Source organism: Schistocerca piceifrons, chromosome 6 (genome assembly GCF_021461385.2).
Source record: "Schistocerca piceifrons isolate TAMUIC-IGC-003096 chromosome 6, iqSchPice1.1, whole genome shotgun sequence".
Taxonomy (NCBI): Eukaryota; Metazoa; Arthropoda; class Insecta; order Orthoptera; family Acrididae; genus Schistocerca; species Schistocerca piceifrons.
The window spans coordinates 501,721,594-501,728,875 of record NC_060143.1 but is presented as its reverse complement, the minus strand read 5'-3'; the positions used below and the strand labels follow the sequence as shown (position 1 = coordinate 501,728,875).

Below are 7,282 nucleotides of genomic sequence, written 5' to 3'. Positions count from 1 at the left end.
TTGAATTGTAAGGATTATTGACGCTAGACCTTGTTCACTTACCGATCTGAAGGTTGCAGTACGATAAGAAAATGCTGCTGTTTCACACGATTTCACAAAACATATGCATAGGTTTAAAGAAAGGCTTTACGTGTGAGTGTATGTAGAAGGACGCCATGTTTCTGATTTTATCTTTAAACAATAATTGTTGTTCTGAAATAAGCGAACTTACATATTGGAGTTGTGAAAATATTTTTGTCTGTGACCAGTCACGGTACTTCGAATTTAATGCATTCTATCCGGTACATCGAAATTAATGCATTCTATCTGTGGCGCCCTGTAAAAACATAAGGAATAGGACACGAATCTCTAGTAATACTTCACTGACTGAAGCCCATAATGCTGGTATAGAAGAATAAACTGTAAAGGTAGCAACAAGGAAGTAGCAGTTACAGCTCCCCTGGCTGCAACTGAGTCTCGCAATGTAAGATTGACAAGGTCAAGATACCATTTACAGTAAATCGTCCATATGACGCAACACAAGCAGGCCATGCCAAAGCATTCCGACTGCTGCTGGGAAGCCTGGCTACTGTGCTCTACCTGCCGGGAGCCACGTGTAACGGCGTCACTCACCTTGGCGCTGCCGGGCGGTGAGTCAGCACTGACGGCCTCCCCCTCTGGCTCCGTCTCCTTGCGGACCCCGCAGCACAGCAGCAGGCATCGGAAAAACCGCAACATCTCTGCACAGAAGAAACACATTTAGAACGGTCCCCACCTTCCATGTGATAGCACCATAGTAGCAATGTCTCACAGCTGCAGTGCGAAGAATACAAACAAAAATACAAACAGGAATACAAGAAAGGGTTACTGGAGGTCACCCCAAAGAATGTGTGGTATCGTTGTGAGAACGTGGAGCCACTCCAAAGTAGCCAATGAGAATCGACACCCCAGGCATTAGCGAGGACACGCTGCCTTCTGCGACAACCAGTGGGACATACTCCAGAAGACACCCGCCCGTGTCAGTGCAGTAGCCCCCTCACGCTGAGGTGAATACAGTGTCGAGCACGTTACACCTCAACATCACAGTGTAGGACCAGTTCAAGTTTCGGACGCACTTTTACTGTTGTAAATGTCGAAGTAGTCGGGGTGTAAGAGAACCGTTTGTTACTCTGTGTATGAAGTGATACTTTCATTGTCATGGACAGTTTTAAATTATCAAGCAGTCCTGTGGCAAAGAAATGTGTTGAAGCCAAATAAATACTTCATTCATTTGTATAATGCAGTTAACTAATACTTTATGTGTTCTAGTTTGATGAGCCACTTCCCAGGGCAGTCAAAGAACCCACATTTATGGTCAGACAAAATTAGTTAGTCTGGTCACAAAGCAATGGCAGAGCAATGGTGCATCGCTAACGAGTATTACCATGGCTTGAAAAATTAAAGATTCTATACAAATCGTAAGCTTAGACTGCCAGTCAATCTTTGCAACTAGAGTAGGATGACATGGCCCAGAAGTCGGCTGGCCGTACGTTTTGTCATCGCTAGATGGTGAGGTATAGTTATCACAGCGTCACAGGATTTCACTTCGTAGTAGCTCAGCCAATTAGCAGAAAATATTTGTAAATTCTATACACAAGCATTCTAGTGAATCACTCTACCTTTTACTAAAAACCAGATCATGATCCCTACAGTCGTTCCTGGGGTTTTTGACACATTACGAATGCAATGTAAGTTTCCAATCGTAAGAAATTATTTTATGTGAAATGATTACGTAGTAACTATTTTCGGCAATTTTCCTTTACTTATGCTGTCAAACATTGCTTCTTGTAAAACAGATTTTGGTAAGTGAGTTTCCGACTGTCAAAAAATGGCAGGAGCTTTTAATTGCATTGTGTTAGAGGTTTAACTTTTTACACCACCTAGAGACCGACAACATGGTATCTGACAATACCAACTTGATACCTCTAAATGTACCCGCAAAAGTGAGTCTCAACTGTCGGTTAAACAGACAGACAGATGGTCAACGAGTGATAACGTAAGGGTTCCTTTATCACAGACTGAGATACAGAACCCTAAAAATAGAAATTTCAGGCGCGGGTCCGCCAAAGCGTGTGCAATTATTATTACTGTAGTTGCTGGGTAGTGACTGACGCACCGAAAATGGTGCTGAACTGTGACGAAAAGTTTTAATTGTTTAATTTCAGTTTTTACGTTATTTACGTGGCCAATAACCAGAAATAATGCTCAGAGTTGTTGTGTTTATTAATACTTTTATTAGAGGCTTGAGAAAAGGCGAAGTAAAATATGGATCTGAATACACATTTTCAAGAAAGGATTGCACATACTTTGCTCACGAGCACTCTGCAAATAACGTTATATGAAGGGATTGTAATTAAAGCCAAATGATTCGAATTCTGTTAGTTTCATTTTGCACTTCGATCAGTGCTCGGCAGTGCAGATCAGATCGACCCATCGAGAGAGAGGAAGGTTCCTTATTTACAGACTGAACGCTAAAACAGGTATTTCTTCACGAGAAGAGTGCTTCAAAATAGAATCCATTGTCGAAATTACCCGTTAACCCTAGTATTCGTGGAGACTGCGAAATAACCACTTCATTGTGATACTGCGTCCTACATAACAAGACGACGAGACAGTACTGCTTTTCCTTTTTTACGATATCATTTCAAAACGTGCAAATGATCACTGTTAAACAATAAATGTGTTTCAATTGTATGCCTTTCAATCCCGTCCTAAAAAAGCTTTGCAATACCAAATTCTCCTTTGCATTTTCTTTTCATACCTTTCATTGAAATATTAATGATTACGAAATACAGGGTTAGTCACTAACTACTGCCACCAATAATAACTCTGAAAATATTATAGGAGCTGAAAAGCTTGTTGGACAAAAAGTTGAATGGATAAAGGGGCCATAATATGACGTTGGTTTGTTGTTTCTAGGTGGGGTCGCGTAAGGGATATGAAGGTCAACTTTGTTCTTTTTTTTGTTTCTTACTGGGATGCTATAGATTGGTACTTATTTCCTGATAGCGCCTATAGAGACGAATCCAATGGTGTGCAACAATAAGGTCTTTAAAGGTCAACGATGGTCACAAAGGTGGCATGAACGTCCTTTTACAGAAGGTGTTGGGAGGGATGACCATAGCTGTTATCAGAAAATAAGTACCAAACTATAGGATCCGATTTTAAAAATGAAGTTGACCTTCATATCTCTTACGCGACCCCAACTAGCAACAAAAAACCAACGTCATACTATGGCCCCTGTTGTCCCATGCAACAATTGTCCCACAAACTTTTCAGCTACTACCATACTTTCGGAGTTATTCTAGGTGGCAATAGCTAGCGACTAACCCTATATTGAACATTATTTCGGTTTGTATGTAGTGTAAGTAACGTAAAAATAGAAAACAAGAAAAAGATATTGCAGAGGTTCTCGACAGCAGGAGCCTCGCATTACCGTTTGTACTTTTTGCGCTTGAGCAAGCGTTGCTTGCTAGCTGCACTAATATAAATGGTTCATGCTGCTAGCGACCCCCTCCGAAAAACGATATTTGTGAACGTTTGACCATCTGTAGCCCCCACTGCGTAACTTTCATTTCTGTTCAAGTCCAGCATATTCGGACGGACCAGTAAGCGGGGTCCCCTTGTTAGTCATACGCATCAAACGCGTATCACCAATATCAGCGGTGAGCTACAAAGTCTGATATCTGACTTTCAGCTTTTGGACACTTGGAGGTTAAAATATCCGAACAAGTGGTTTATTCATATGTCACAGCTAAAGCAGCGAGCCAGTTAACACAGCATATACAAGTAACAAACAACAAATCGCAAACAAAATGCGTGCAGCAATCTGTGGCACTATACATTTCAGAACATTCCGCGTATCTTGTTAGCACTGCTGGCAAACCACAAAAATCCTCTGGTATAGAGGATTACGGCAACTTATCCACAGTTTACATTACGATTCGGAATTAGAGCACAAATTTAATCAAATCAGAATTAGAGTGACACTGTAGACAGATCAATACGCACCTGAGATATATTGCCTTTAGTGAAAACTAAGCCCGCATTATTAGACTGTTTGAAACAAAACGCAAACCTAGCAAAAAGTGACTGGGTGATATTTCTTTTTTGGACTGTGGAAGTTATACGAGGTAGGAGATGAATACAAAATGAACAGGTCGCAGAAAAGGCATTTGAAGGACAATATTACTAGCCTGACAAACAGTCATACGACAGGTTATCGCAAAACAACACATCATCAACTTCTCGACCGCAAAACAGCGACCACGCATCTTACAGAAATTAGTTGACAAATAAACGATTTCTTTGTGATGCACAACATCGCATCAGACTATTGTGACATACACCGCCTTCTTATAGTCTACAGAAGGTGGGTCGTCTGGAAATCTGCTAGTCCCAATTGCTATGTAAGAGACTCGTATTTCACTCAGGAAGGGCCCGAAAACACAAATCGGTCGATTTAGATCAATTGGCGTAGGAATGTTATAGCAAATTCTGGTATTTACTGCATTAACATAAATATCGCTTGTAGATTTTCTTCTAATATACGTGTGAAAAAATGTGCACTGTAGCAATTGATGACAGTCGACTGTTTGATTTCTCCAATTTGCAACTTAAGCCAATTTAAATGATATGTGACATAATGTAATTAATTGTCCTGCAAGAAGAACCATTTCTTTCAATATAATCAGTTTAAGATCAGGTAGATACAAAACACATCGGGACCATCCGACTGCCGTGTCATCCTCAGAGGAGGATGTGGATAGGAGGGGCGTGGGGTCAGCACACTGCTCTCCCGGTAGTTATGATGGTATTCTTGACCGAAGCCGCTACTATTCTGTCGAGTAGCTCCTCAATAGGCATCACGAGGGTGAGTGCACCCCGAAAAATGTCAACAGCGCAAGGCGACCTGGATGGTCAACCATCCAAGTGCCGACCACGCCCGACAGCGCTTAACTTCGGTGATCTCACAGGAACCGGTGCATCCGCTGCGGCAAGGCCGTTGCCAGGTAGATACAAAATGTTCACTAACACAATTAGACTTCTTATCGTAATATTACGTTATTACCTTTCCTTTGCTTAATATATAGAACCGAAGGATGTGCTGGTAATGGTTCATCTATGACACATTAATACATCCTCGCAATTTTTATTTTAGTACAATAAAAGATTTAGTAGTCAGAAAAGGTAGGGGCCAGTTACACCGCGAAAATATACTTACCGAGTTACCAATGACGAGTGAAAACCTGAAAAAATCTGGACAATGTAAGGACGTTGTTCAGCCGGCTACATATTGTTCACACAGGGACCGCGCAACAGACAATATTATATCTAAATAATACCTAGAAGTCTTGCATTATCTCCAGTAACGGGAATCGGATTTAGATTCTGTATCATCACAGCAGTTCTTCCATTACACCTCCTAGCTTCACAATGTTCTGTAGGTTACTGTTGGCAAAATAAAAATTACTGAAGCGAGAACGTCTACTCCTTATCATTCCTCACTTTCACCAGTGGTCTACAACAAACTGTGCTTGCACAACCGAAATATTTCGCTGGCGAACGATACTTACTGATTCGTCCCGTCTCCAAATAAATATCCCATTTGTAGGACTTCAGTTCCGCCCCAACCGTTCATATGTAGGGACGATAATTAAAGTATACCCAAATTTATTGTGTTAGCGCTGCTGGAAATCTGCACGCCTACGTACTGACAACAACGTGCAGGCCACATGCCTCGAGAAATGTGCAAGTTCTCTCCGCAGAACGACGAATACCACCACTTCTTTCGGATGCACATTCGCCTACTTAATCGACTAATGATATCGACTTAGATAAGGTTCGTCAACATGTTGTTCGTCAACATCTTCCGCCAACTACTGCTCATGCTTCCCGGTCCCATATACAAATATCCAGCTCCCTTGATTCCATTCCACCTCCACTATAGTCTCTGTAGTTCGTGGAAGCAACAGACTGCACTGTATTCTCTTCCTTAGAGTCATAACCATTTCAGTACTCTTCGACATCCATGTGCTGTCTTTCCCATAGTATGTGATACAAAGTTAATTTGGGTACATGACTCCTCGGTGATGTACATTCACAAAACTATGTACAGTTCTTAACTGCTCGTTGATACATTGCTCATTCCTCTATATCTATAAATTCCAGCATCTAAATCTTTAACAACGGGAGAGTTTGAATTTCTTGTATTGGTCATTTGGAATGATATTGCTCATGAAAACATTTAAGTCACAGAGAGCTAGGTCAGTATTGCGAAATCTTCGCTCTAGATAAAGGAGGCATTAACTAAACGGAGTATGAGTAACTCACAATGCAGATTATTAAAACTTAAAAATAGCTCAATAAATATAACTTTAATTATATAGCCTGCATACCCGAAATGGCTAAAAAATTGCCGATAAGGCTACACTAAGTTAAACGTCTTTCACCAAAGCTGTTGAAAGAAAATACCAGAAACGCAGATAGTGTGATCAAAGAAAACGGGCGCTGATCACTAATGCCCACACGCAACGCGTATCGTGTACTCAAAATGACACAGATAGATAATTTTCATGTAATGTCACCAGTACGCATACAGAAAAATTTTGGCTGATTCTGAAACGAAATCAATAATCGTAGAGCTTTACAGATTACATAATCATCTAGCTCGAAATGCTAACTGGCGCATACAATAGGGAGGGTCTTGATGAGTTTCTGTGAACGGCAAAATGTGCCTAATAGTGATCGAGTGAACACGGAGTCTCTAGTCACATACCTATTTTTCGACGAAGTGTCCCGTCTTTCTTTTGACGCTTATAGTTAGACGATCACGAGAAGCTAAAACACCTTTTTTACGGTAAGCTCACTTTTTGACAAACTAATCAACGCTCAAGTATTCTAGACGTCTGTTCAACAAAAAGACTGCGGATAAAGAAGTATGAGTAACACACACCGCAGCTATATCAAAACATTAAAAATACCTCAATAAATCTAATCTATTCAACGGCTTTCGGCGCTTTGGGCCACATTGCAGGATTGACAGGCCCGATAGTGATCAAATGATAAACAGTAGTGCAGGTAGCATAAAGTTGTAACGAATTTTTAAAAGCACCGTACATTACAATCTTTCCCACATTGCGACACTTTGAAATAACAGTTGTTGTTGCGCTCCTAACTCCAAAGACTTGTGAACTACGAAAAATACTATGAAGGGATCCGAAAGTAGTTGGTGCGTTACGTGGTCAACAATCTGGCTGCTCAA

At 40.9% G+C, this 7,282-nt stretch overlaps 1 pseudogene; it reads right to left on the bottom strand.

The window, feature by feature from the left end:
- Positions 1-4,910: 4,910 nt before the first annotated feature.
- On the bottom strand, positions 4,911-5,028 carry LOC124804008 (annotated as a pseudogene).
- Positions 5,029-7,282: the final 2,254 nt, after the last annotated feature.